The sequence below is a fragment of the Bombus vosnesenskii genome, unplaced genomic scaffold, assembly GCF_011952255.1.
Source record: "Bombus vosnesenskii isolate JDL3184/JDL3185 unplaced genomic scaffold, Bvos_JDL3184-5_v1.1 scf7180000013276, whole genome shotgun sequence".
NCBI lineage: Eukaryota > Metazoa > Arthropoda > Insecta > Hymenoptera > Apidae > Bombus > Bombus vosnesenskii.
In genome coordinates this window covers 1,031,081-1,044,986 of record NW_022882934.1, presented here as the reverse complement: position 1 = coordinate 1,044,986, position 13,906 = coordinate 1,031,081, and the positions used below count along the sequence as shown (strand labels likewise).

The 13,906-nt window shown below is 34.6% G+C and overlaps 1 protein-coding gene across 5 annotated transcripts in view; it reads left to right on the top strand.

Annotated features, from left to right (window-relative positions):
- The window catches only part of LOC117231953 (tensin-1-like), a 277,151-nt gene that overhangs the window by 70,671 nt on the left and 192,574 nt on the right, over positions 1-13,906 (top strand). For 2 of the 5 annotated variants that reach the window (XM_033490984.1, XM_033490983.1), the window contains exon 1: positions 9,813-10,016. The exons of the other annotated variants lie outside the window; for them this stretch is intronic. The gene's annotated coding sequence lies outside the window, so the exon portion shown is untranslated. Of the gene's footprint in view, positions 1-9,812; positions 10,017-13,906 lie in introns of those variants that run through there. 5 annotated transcript variants of the gene reach the window in all.

Here is a 13,906-nt window from a genome sequence, read left to right as displayed (position 1 = left end):
ACATTTGAATTTCGAGAACATATCAGTGACTCAACCTACTGTGAAACTGGTGATCCATAAAACACTGGGGGAAAATAACGCTCAGTCATGGTTCGAGCGATATTATAGGTCATCACTTAATATATTTGAGTGATATATTAATACTGTAAAGAAGATGTACGAGTAAAAAATTTTAAATGTTAATTTTAATATTTATTTCCATACTGAAAGTTTCATATAAATCTAGTTTCGAAGCAGCGTATTATTTAATTTAATAAGCGTTAATTAATATAATTTAATAAGTATTTAATAAAGTTATAGTGGAGGTCTTAATAAAAATGAAGAATTCAAAACTATGAATTATACCTCTGTTTAGAAATATTAATAACGAAAAGAAATCATCTGATTTGAATTGTTGCAATAATTTAATCTGCTTCAAATTATTACGCTACAAACTTATCCAATTGTCATAGCTTTTTGAATTTTCAAATATAATATATCCTCGTACTAAATATCTTTTAATATTTATAATTCCAGATCTTCTTTCAAATTTTACCAATATAATTATGATAGTCGAGCCTCATAACAGTGTCAATGAAATTTCAAAATATTTCACATAATACTGTATATATATACCACATTCATAAAAGATATATACAACAGTACTTTCGCAAGTCTGTAAATATATATATATTCTTTTTCCATTACAATATTATATTTACTTCCGCATAACACGCACAACATATGTATAATTTATCGATTCGTCTGCTTCCATTGGTGACAACTGATACAGATAACAGAATTCAGTGGTCAATATCAATATTGACCTCATCTAGTTCCTCGTAAAATTACAAACTATTGGTCTACGATCGATTTCGGGGGATCATTCCCGCCAGTAAAATGGGAGAATAGCAGCTCTTTAATCTCTGTCTTGATGCATCACAAAGATATTTACAAACCAATTTCGGCTCTCTATCACTTGTTTCTCTGACAATTTCGAGTATGACATTGCGTGGATAACAATCAAGAGAAAATAATGTATAGGACAGGAAATAAATTTCGTATATAGATCTTATGCATCCGATATAATTCACACATTTTATTTACCAGTAAACCGTAAAGCGGATAAAACGACATAATGGAAGCTAGACGATTTTCCATTATTCATAAAAGTAGGATAAAAGCGTGTCCATATAGTACTTTAAAATGCTCTGTAAAATGTAAGTTCGTAATTGTATAAATTTTTAATATACATTTTATTTGTGAATTATTTGTATTTCTAATAGCATCGTTCCGAATTAAGTACATAAATGAGGTATTTTGCAATTTGAATAAAACGATTAAATGCCTAGCTAAAAATAAAATTTATAACTTTGCGTATTGTCGTACGTAATCATATAATATGGTTTATTTTATCGACTGCTCGCGACTGGCTGAGCATCGATAATTGAACGATGCAGTTTCATAAATATATGCGAGCAATTAATATTCACGTCATGTGTTTTAAATGCTCATCCGAATGTAAATCACGTTATTATAATAGAAATATTATTGATGTTTTACGTTGCATCGAAATGATTGATGTAGCGTAAACGATAGATTTCTTTCATACCGCGCCGTAATATATTCGCTTGATCCATATTTATGATTATTCGCGATATTTTGGACGTTGACAAGCCTGTGAATAAAATGCTACACGTATTTGTAACGCCCTAAGATGAAAGTACATGTTGGATGAAATCGCGAAATGTTCCGTGAAAGAAGCTACGTTTGCACGGTAAATCTTTTTGTTAAGGATAGTACATCGATCATTTGTGGAATATGTACGGTGGAATCGAGTACAACCGAACAAGATTTTATTAAGCTAAGTACAATTCATTCTAAGTAAACGTTTTGTTCGCTTGAAACCAATACCATCGATTTGATTTTAGAATCGAGCATTAGAACAAAGGATGTTCTTTCAATTTGTTTTCGCGTTTCTTGAACTTTCAAAAAAAAGGTATTTAGATGATGCGACGTTTATCATACAATTAAGCTGTATAATTTTTTAAGTGGTAAATAATAAGGCTATTATATATCCTTATCAAAGATTAAAACAAGAAAATATAAATACTTCGTTGAATGTGTGTCTCATTGTCAGTACGAGAATTGCTTCTGTGGAGGGAAGATACGTCAAATTTCTGATTAAATTTTGAATTTAATTTAATTGCCAGATAAAGCTTTTATCTGAAATCGATTTAACGTAGAAGGAATCATTGGATCGAAATATATTGTTGAAAAAAAATCTTAAAAATCGGTAATGCGATCACATTAATAACACATTCACATTATTCACAAGATTTTAATTTCAAGCGCATATTCAACTAACGTTATTTTGTTAATTATACAGTTATTTCTTTGGTAATTTAATAGCGACGTTAGTATTAAATCAAACGTCAGTTTGAAAAGTAGCTTGAAATTAATATTGTAACACAAAAAAGGATCGTGAGATGTATGCAGATATGTGAAGCGCTTAACAGATGTTAATTAAAGCGATGGTACAGAATATAAAATAATGATAACGTTAACATATTAGTAAGAAATATAAAAAGTATATTCGAATTGAGTGGTTCGTTCTATTGGTCAAGTTTTTAGGACAATTACATATAACTGCGAATTAAAAGGTAAATGACGTAACGTTTGAAATTGATTCTACCGATTTCTTCGTCGCGCAACTGTTGCTCGACTTTGCATTTCATAAGAAAAAAAAGCAGAAGAAATGAGATGGAAAAAGGAGGTTTTTGAAAAGAAACGAAGCAATAGTTATTGTATGAAAAATCGAAGATGAAACGGGTCACGTTCCGCAATGAGAGAGGCTTTCTTTCTTCCGGTTTCCAGTGGATGCTGAAGCTGCGCGTTTTAACGAGCACAGAAATGTTCCACTTTTCCTCCCCTCCACTCGCCGTTTTCTTCCATCCTTCTTTGTTTTTCCCTTTCGCTCGTTTCCGTTTCTTCCATCGATTTGTGGAATTTCCCGGAATATTACACCGGGGTTTCGTTTTCCGAGTTTTTCTTCTCCCTAAAGAGAGATTCTTTTCATTTCTGTCGTCCCTTTCTTATGGTTCCTTGTTCACCTTCATTTGCCTACCACTCTGGAAGATCCTTGAATTGCCCGGCCGATTAATCGATTAAAGATAGACTAACGAATTCAAATTTCGTTGAACGATTCTAAAGAAGGAAATCGGATGAAGCGAATCTCTCCATCTTAATATCATTTCGTCAATTTGTAAAGTTTCATTACAAGAATTTATGGATAAAGGAAAATAATAAATCCCTTTGTTTAAGTTATATCTAATTTTGAAGAGGCAAATTCCTCTCATATTAAATGATAGAATTAGGAAAAAGAATATAATTGCGGAAAAATATAGTGGTAAAAATGAAAGTACGTATAAATGTAAACACGAGCAGTTTACCTTTGGACTTTTTATATTAAACTCTGTCTGCTATAATATTATTTAGAAAACCTAGAAAAACCGTAATTTCTAGAAAAACTTAACGATTTATAACAGAGAAATATGTTCTACATATGTGGTATTTCAAAGTAGAATATTAACAACAAATAACGATGATATATATTTCGTGAAAATACGATAGACCATAAATCACGTCTAATAATTTAATACATGCTGTGTGTAAGCATACATAAAGTAGAAATTATACGTCACACTTTAATTCTTAATGTAATCATATATGTATGCATGTATGTAAATTTCATATTATAATATTTAATGTCGCCATACGCATAAGTGTCATATTATTACATTTCACGCAAGCCATTATGTATACATAGCCAGCATACAAGCAGAGGTATTTTCATAATTCCTGTGAAATATTTATATATTATTTATTCCGAAATTAACATTATTATGCTGTAGAATGGAATATTCGCAAAAATCTAATGGATATTTAAAGAATACATAACGTTCCAAGCAAAGGTATGTCTGAAATAACATAAACAAAAAGTAGTTATAACATGGAGTGGTATAAAATTTATATCTCTCTTCCTACAAATATGTGTTTTAACACTTTCTAGATTATATATTTAATTTAATTTTAAAAACTTTTATTTTTGCAATTACTGAAAATCTCCAGTTATTTCAAGTTAATACTAATTCATGTTATTGATGTAATATTCATTCTCGTAATATATAATAATTTATACAATAATATAATATTTCATGTTATTGAGATAAAAAGCATATTCATCTTGCTCACATGTATCATATGTTATTTTAATTCTAATTAAACTTATACGTATAATGTATGCAAAGAAGGATACATTATACGTGTAATACTAATACCATTATAATACGTATAATACTGCTTTAATACTATTTCAAGAGCTGATAATGTTTCTACTTTCAGTATATACAATTTTAATCTCCGAAATTTAGATTGGAAGAACGTACACGCACTCACGTGGTAGCTATACGTACGTATTGCACAGACGCAACTCTAGACAGGTACAAATCCCATCGAATTGTATTCCGATAATTGCCGACGTAGAGATAGCTCTAGACGTAGGAAGGCATGCTTCTTCAGCTACTAAATCATGCAAATACTAATAATGGCACGAACGAGGCGTCGGATAATTGAAATGTAAACATCTAGCTTGCTCTTGAGGAGGAGTTTGATGGTAGGCTCAGTCAGACCTCAGCCTGCACAAACCTTAGACGCAACGCGGGGATAAAGGGAAAGAGCGAGGGAGGAACGAGCCAAGGGAAACGAGAAAGACCGAACACTGAATCGCAGAATTGAGACTTCACCAGCATTGTGACGTAATATCTGAGTACCCTTTCGTGCAGCTGAACGCCGCTTTCTCTAATATTATGCAAAACACGCGGCATGTAGCTACGTATGATTAAGTGCAATATGCCACGTAATAAAATTAGAATATACTATCGTTAAATTGTTAATTGGAGTAGAGAATACATGTTTGTGAACTTGTATGCGAAACACTATGAGGATGGAAAAAAAGTTCTATCAAATATTAATAATCTTTTATCGCTTACCCTGCCTAGTTCAAAGAACAAGTGGATAAGTGGATGCATATTCATAGTGATAAACATAGTAAATTGTAAAATATATGTATAAGTATATGTATATTTATACAAGTTAATATTTATAAGTTTGTTAATTTGAATGCATGCAAACGGGTATACGTTTATTCGAAGTTTATTCAGATAAGGACGCTTAAGTTTCTAACAGGTTCGCATCTTCATTTCAATATAATGGGAGCATTGTTCCACTTCTGTTTCTTATTGCAGGAATATTGAATTTGTTACAAATTGTCGAGGATATGCATATGTTAAATAGTATGTACCTATTATATAAATAATTATTGTATGAATAATGCGATTTATATACGTCCTGTTATTTAGTTGCAGGTGTCAAAGCTATTAATTTTTAATGTGATTGCGTGTATTTAATCAGAAATATCCTGTTTTGATTAATTTTATCCGAGCACGAAGTAACAACATAAACCGAAACTCGATTTCGTTCTCCATTTCCGGGAAACTTGGCAAATGGATATTTTCATCCTTTCTTTTTTTTCTCATCTTTAGCCCGGATATTTTCTGCTCGCAACAGTAAACTAGGAACTATTTTTTGAATGAGAGCAACAACAGCGGTAGTAAATGGGATTCTTGAAACAAAGGCGTTAGATATTAAAGCAGAGGTAAAAAAGAATTTTAATCATCTTATGACATGCTCTTAACGTAATACAACAGAGAATTAAATTTCTACATTTTCCTTAAAACATTTTCATCACGCAGATTTTTATTATTATGTGTGCTACTCTTGAAAGTAATATTAAACGTAGAGAGAAGTATAATTTTACATCTTTTAATCTTATGTTTAAGACAAACATTTAAAAACTAAAGTGAACATAATAAAAATTCAATATACAGTGTGATTTTATCCAAATTATAATAATAATAAATGGAACCTTCTTTTATCAATATTAGTATTAAAATTAAAATTAGTATATTCAGTTCTCAATGGCAGGATTTTTTCCTTCGAGCACATGTAAACATTTAAATGTAAAAAGGACACTGCAAATTCGAACTATACGAATTCAAAAGATATTGCACGTAAACGTCGATAATTTAAACGCGATCTCGAGCTTCTCCTAAGATTGTTCCTTACAGTGTCTTCGTGTTCCATTATTGCTTCTCCCGTTTTCACAGAAATCGGACTTCTTCTGTACAAGTAGGGATTATTCATATTTGCTTTCTCCCTTTATAAAGTCAATGCTTTTAGATGAGTATATTCTTAGTCGCTCCATTTCATCGTTAAGTTTATTCATGTAATTGTTTCTAACTAAGTCATAAAGCACTTCTACTTAACTCGGCCTTGACCCAAGGAATGCGTGGAAAATTGAAGATACGTCGATTAAACTTCATAATTGCTCTAAATATCAAGATGATTAAATTCTTATTTTTTTCATAATATTCGTTATCTAACTCGTTCGTGTGCTCGAAAAGTGACATTTAAAACCACAAACTTGGAAACTAATGTCTAGACAAAACTAACAATGTTTCATATTTCACTCGTTCATATGTCATTTCACATTTTCATATTCCCATTTCGGTCTTTGCGGCCCGCTCGTTAATGGTACGCTCGTTACCGTTGAAACTTTATCTTCATTATCTACTTTATCCAAATATGCATATTCCGACGAAACAAAAATTACTCGTGACCTGGTGCATAGTTGACGCGGTGTCGATTAATTGGAAATGTTATCAATTCTTCCTGTTCGAAGCATCGACGAGCACTAATTGTTCGTCACGTCATAGAGTATTTGACGATATCAGTTTATACTCTCGATATATGTTCTCATTATGTTCTCATATTATTGATGTTTATTATCTAAAAAAATTGTTGATTTTTTAAGTCTGTAAATTACTCAACATCCTGAATTAAAACGTTATTTATTCATAAAAATTATTTGAGCAGAGACATGTAAGTATGTTTCTACAGTAAAGTACCTAGACAATCTTCGTTATTTCAAAGAACAGCATTTAGAGCATCAATGTTTCTTCTTCTCGTACAAGATAATCGTATCTACACGAAAAAGTCTTACGTGTTACGATTTTTCTAGAGGAAGGTGGATACCTACGATGGCATCCAAAATATTTGATCATTTACGATGTGAATATATCGTGTGTTATCCAAAACATTTAGAATTTTTACGAGCAATGTAACAAGGTAAAACTATTATTCTTATATTGATCAAATCTAAAAACTATTAAAGATTATATTATCAGATAGTATTGTATTTCCTTATTTGACCGAATGGAAGGAGCTATTTTTCCAGATCTTGTTAACACATAATTATAAGCTATTTTTTTTTTTTATAATTTTTATGTTTTCTCTTCTATCTATTCTATCGACGACTTACTATTTATTATGAAGTCCTATAACTCTGAATCACTATGAAAAGAAAATTTTGTTGTTGTTGAAATGTCATCGTTAGACAAGCAATGGAATCGAAAATGCTGACTGATTCCCCTTATGAAACTTTCGTACAATCCCGCGGCATAAATAATTCGCGCGGCGGCCGCCGCGATATCAAGCGACAGACAAAATTCAAGGGTCGCTTTATCGTTCATATTTGCCTCGTTCGGGTTCCTTCTGAGGAAACAAAGGCCTGTCTAATTAACACGCTTGAGACAGAAACCGTGGCCTTTCTCGTTTCGCGTGGCTGCTCTGAATGCAGACCCGAACCACGCTGCTGCAAAAGGGTGCGGATAGTCGAAGAGATGGAAGTCTGTTGAAGGTAAAAGAAGCAGTCCGATAACTACTGTAACGACTCGGACAAACCTCGATAATTAGCGACTTCCCATGGAACCCCTAAAACACTGACACATTCGTTGTCTTCCTCCTTTGGCTCCTCGTTTCAGAAGGACTAGCTCAATGACTAGACCAGTATTCGATCATCCGCGCCAATGCCCCCTTTTGTCGGAGTAATTGCAGCGAATTTTTCTTCAAAATAGCGAGACGTGCCGTTGTTTCAGCTGACTGAGAATTGACTGCGTATCTTTGCGATGGTTCGTTTACCTTTACAAAGCGAAATCTTTCATTTGGTACAATCGACTGGAAGCGTAGCAGCGCGCTGTACTTGTAAAATATGGTAACGACGTTTTGTAAAATAAGATGAACAATTACCATGGAATATCCTGATCAACATATTACACGTGTCAAATGTTGAAATTACGTTGAAGTGTTTTAAGTTGTGCGTGCGTGTTATGTTCGAGTTAATATTCGATATGCGAGCGAATGGTAACGTGGAATAAATATGATGTTGATATAATTTCGATACATGCTGCAATTTCAACAGAACGTTATAAATTTTCATAATTGACACATCCTGATGGGTATTACTTTCACATGGCTGGTTGAAGAAAACGGAGAACGAGCATCGAATATACATCGGTCGTCGGTAACACACGAGAACCATTCTAATTAATCGAATTACGTCGAGACACAGTACCTGCGGAACGTAATTAGAATTTTATTATCAGGATCTTCGAGGTGCATAAATCACGTGTTGTTCGCGATCGGTGTTTCTGGAGGCCAGCATCGAATGTCGAGGTTGCGTAATTTGTGGCTAACGAAATGCCAAGCCGTCGAACGTTAGTAACAAGCTCACTCTGAAACGGAGATTAATTTCCTGATTAAGGCCGGCCGACTCCGTTCTGACGTCGTTCCTTCACCGTTTCCCTTTTCACGATCTTTATCAAGCTCGATTGCGAGCTGGAAATTCCTCCGAGTACACCAAACGATAAAAATGATAACGGATGACTTAATTAGCAACATCGTAACCAACTTGCAGCTTATTGAGAAGCGATTCATTACCGTATCTTTGGTGCAACCAACGTGCCCGCCATCGTCCGAGTTTTATAAATCTCTTTATAATGCTAGAAATTTGCATTTGTTATTAACAGAGTGATAGGGCGTTTTTATGAGAATTTCTTTCATGTTTCTGATATACGATGGCTGCATTGCTTATTTTACTATGCGCATAATGAACAGATAGATATATATATATATATATATAGTCGAGGACAAAAGTTAGGTGAACTGGTAGTGGAATGGGAATAGATATCAATGAAGTTTCACCAAATATATATATACGGCTTGTTGGGAACTTTGTATTCGTGTATAGTTACGATTCGGTATATATATATCGTACATAGTTAAAATTTATTATAATTGTATGTAAGAGTTACGATAATAGGTATAGTGAATTGGCGTTTTCACAGTTTCTTGATCTAAATCCTATCAAAGAAGTTCGAGGTGAATAAGACGAGGAACTTCGAAAATCTGTTAGAAATTGTTACTTCGAATAAAATAATAATTCTCGAAGATCCTAACAATTTCCTACTGATTTTCCATTAAACCTAAAGTGACATTCGAACCAAGTTCTCGCGGATGTTTCGAAGTACGAAGGACCAAACAATCATTTCATCCCTCGATCGCGAGTTAGTCAGGACAGTCATTGGAAAGCAAGGAACGTTCGTTGTAGAAGCGGAAGCAGGGGCAGACGCGGTAGAAGCATCAACCGGTAGCGATTGCATTCCATAACCGATTATCGGGCAGCGTAGCCGCGAAATGCTGCTAATTACGCGTTTAACAAGAAAAAGAGAAAGAGAGTGGAAGTTCGAATCCAAGGAAGCTGCAGGAGTGCGCATGATCACAGCCCCCTCCCGTTACCAGTTCGTCGGTGTGCGTTACGCTCGTGTATGATCCGTCACGCGACTGTGTAGGTTTCACGGGGTGGTTGGAGCTTGGAGCCCACGTGGAGCAACACGGTACTGTCAGTCGCGTCCAGCGAGTCATTCGTGTATCACCCGGGTACCTGCTCGCGATTGGGGGTGCCTTTTCACCCGACCTGCCAAACTTTCTTTTTTCGCGAGTTTCTAGTGCGTCCCGGCGAGGTTCGTGCGTGATGCTAGTGTGAGTTGGCGTGCTACCTCAGGGTGAACGCAGACGAGGTAAGACATGCTTGCTTCAAATTTTCCTAACGAACGTCAGACGCGTTCATTAAAAATGACGTGCTGTGCTTGTAACGAGGAAGACGGGTTTCAAGAATAGAGGGGTGAAATTATTATCGGCGCGGCGAAGGGAACCATCGAAGGGGTGAAAACGTTCGTAGTACGTGTTTCCTAACTTCCGGTGTTCGCTACTCAGCGCTTAGGTTCTGGAGCGGTATATAGGATAGGAAATGTGCCGTCTGTGATGATTTTCATTATTTAGTAGAGTCGAAGGAAATTATCGTACGTGGGAAACTGTGATATCGAGGAAAGCTTTCTTCGGATAATTTGAATGGATAGGTTTCGTTGACGATTTGAAAGTCATAAATGAAAAATTACAAATGGAAAAGTTTTCTCTTATATCGTACAATTTAAATGAATTGGTATTTTCTTTGACAATTCGTGTTTGGTTTTACGTGAAACGGAGAATCGTAGGTAGATAAGTCAAAATAGAAAATTACAAACAGGCGCGCGGTTGGGGTAAATAGAAATTTTTATTCAGCATATTGAATTATAAATAGCAACAACGTGATTTCAAGAATGCAATACGTAACTGACGTAACAATTTTATGCAGTGTCTTTTAAAATTCTAACATTGAATATTTTCTCTGTCACAGTGTAGCATCAAATATTTCCGGTTGCACTCGTAACTTTTACATTGTGTAAAGTTATATCGAGGCACTACATATGCACGTGCATGTACAAACCGTTTAATGGTATCTTAAAATCCTTATTATCGGCTTAAGAATTTACGAAGTCGAAATATTAAAACATTTCATCGGATCCTGTACAATTTAAATCCCTGAAATTTCCCAAATCCCTGAATTCCCTGCAAAAAAAAAGTTTTCTCTTAAAGTTTATCGTCGCCAAACATAGTCCAGGTACTTCATATTCGCACGGTACTTCGAATTAAAAAGAAATTACACATAAAAATCAAGGATATCTGTGGCGCGTGACCATGAACAACGAAGCCAATCAATCGGCTTCGATCAACGGAGTTTTTGAAAAATTCATGGTCGCAGACAGGAGGATGGGTTGAAAGAGGAAGCGGAGAGGGGGAGAGGGGTCAGGCGTAAAAAGTATTTTACACACGGCGAGCATTTACGCGGACCATAAATTACCGACTTTTCTACTCGGAACGTCAATGGCTCTTTTTTTCCCGTCGTTAATTTCTCTGTCGCATTAATGAGAGGTTGGGCCGAGAATTAATTAGTTTGAGTAACCCAATTAAAAATAAAAGTATCGCGTTGCCGAGCAGGCCGGGACAACACGGCGAATCGTTTGGTCGGTCGTTTAACCGCCACGATGTTGCCTGTCTTTCGCAAACCGGTGACGTCACGTCTCGTAAAAATGCATCGCCCTTGGTAAACGGGGAATCTCTGCTAATGATTTCACGATGAAAAAGCCTCTTGCGTCGATACGGTCCCTGTAAAACGGGCGGCGCGAGAGGCCCAATAAAAATTCATTACTTTCGCTGGACGACCATTTCGAATTGACGATCTTCTCTCTTTCTCTCTCTCTCTCTCTCTCTCTCATTGAAAAGCGTTCGCGTGCGCGCATTTTGTAAATAACCACGTAATACCGCGTATGGTAAAAATTCATTGCTTTTAGTAAATTGGGTATGGGGGATGAAACGAGCGCTTTGCCAGATCGCAGGGGCCAATTGATACGAGTACGAGTTTCGCCTGGCTATCGATGCACACGCTTCATCGCAAATTTCAAACGAAAAGATAATTGTCGGCACGGCCTATCAATATGATAAAAGGTAAAAGTGATGACTGGACCGATCGACCGTTCAATCGCTTTATTTCGGACCCAAATTCGTGCATCGTATAATGAATTGAATTTAACGAATTGTTTCATGAAACGGATTTTCGCGATAGGATATCGTATAAATTCTTCGATATTCAGATAATTACTTGATATCGCGGAAGATCATATATATAGGATTAAAGGTAGGAATATTAAATTGCAATGATATTTATGCTTTCCTGTTTCTTCATTCGAGAAACGTTGCGTTTCTGCTTTCGTATTTACCTTTTAACGATTAATGGCGATACACTGTTATCAGAATAGCAGGAAAATGTTATAATCTCTTGTGTAATTCCACGTCAATTAAATAAATTCATTCGACTTTATAGAAATTTCTTTCAAAAGAAATAATTCAGAAGAATATAGTAAAAGTGTCTTGAATGACTGTCGTGACCAGTATATATATGTGTTAATGTATTTATGAGAAATCTGATAGACAAAAATCTACAGAATGGACGTAAAATGTAAAATATGTAACATATATAAAGTAAAATATTCGCAAAGATACTTAGTGGACGAAGCGAATCTCTGTTTAGATTCTATTTTTGTAGTCGAGTTCATAGGTATTGAAATTTGCAGAAACATCTACAGTCTCATCGTTAATCCATTTCTGTAATACCTATGATTATATAATACCGTGATTTTAGAACTTTCAATAAATTTCCAACTAATTGAAAACATGGTCGAAAAACATGTTTCGAAACGAAAGCCTGTTACAACATATTGGAAAATGTATTTTTTTTAACAAAGAGAATGAAACTGTAAAGAAGTATAAATTCCTAGGTTTTAGTAAAAAATGAACACACGTTGTTAAAGATGTGAATAAAATTGATGGATTTTATTTTATTTTCACCAATCAATGAGTGCGATTGAAGAATCGTAAGTGGTATTCGATTGTGTTCAATGCCGATGCGATGCATACAGCACGTTTTGCTAACGTTCCAATTTTATTGGACTACTATTGAATTAAATTTTTCATCGTGGAATATATTGCAGCCACATACATACATGTATAATCGAACAAAAACAAATCCTACAGATAGTAGTTTTAAATTGTAGTAATTTTTATTAAAAAATAACAAAGGGTATAACTTTGGGTGTAGTTATAATACAGATGAAATTAAAAAAATGTTATTTAAAGTGGAAATAAAATACAAAGTAGCAATCTGTGATTTATTTCGTACGTAATCTTACGAAATCTTTATTTCACTTAATATTTCTGAATCTTCGATGCAATGAAAATTATCCAATGTCACAAATAAATCCCAGAAATTTGGAGAAATTTTATCTTAATTGTGGTTAATTCGAGACTAGTTTAATGGAATCAATGTTAATTTCATACATGACAATATGCACGATGAAATAAAGAAATTGATTCTCTACTTGCAAACGAGAGATACATAAATTCAATTGTTACTACAAATTTTGTTTTTGATAAAGCTATTACTTTACTTTTACTGTGTGTAACCACCCGTCTATCTTTGTTAGAGTGTGCTTTTTATAGCCTCGCGTTCCATATTCATTCAGATACAGGAATATTAAAAGTTCCCAGTTTCCAGCCACGCGTATTTGATCGACCATGGAAATTGTGTCAAGCAGTTCCTTTGAAATTTCATGTAACACAAGACGCCAATATACTCGTCATCCGTCACCTATTTTCACGGAGATTATACGATGAAAAAGAAGACTGCGTGTTTGAAGGGGCTGCCGGAATTTCATTGAAAAACGTTCCCAGTTGCCAGAAATTTGATGTCAATTATGCAGGTTTCAAGTTTCACTTACAGAAGAGTTTGCGAAGAGAGTTTTCGTCCTAAAGAAACTTCTAGTTCGTGCCTTGGAATATTGCGTCGTAATAACTTCCCATTTTAAGCCTGTGGCTGCCTCGTTAATTCGGAAATCTGGGTCTATCATTAGCATATACATATTTCTGTGTAGCTCGAGTGATTTCCAAAGGCGTTAACTGAGTTTCAAAAACAGGGTTACGCAGTTAGCGTTTTAATTGAATGTTTCAATTAAGATTTACGGTGAAGGGACAAATT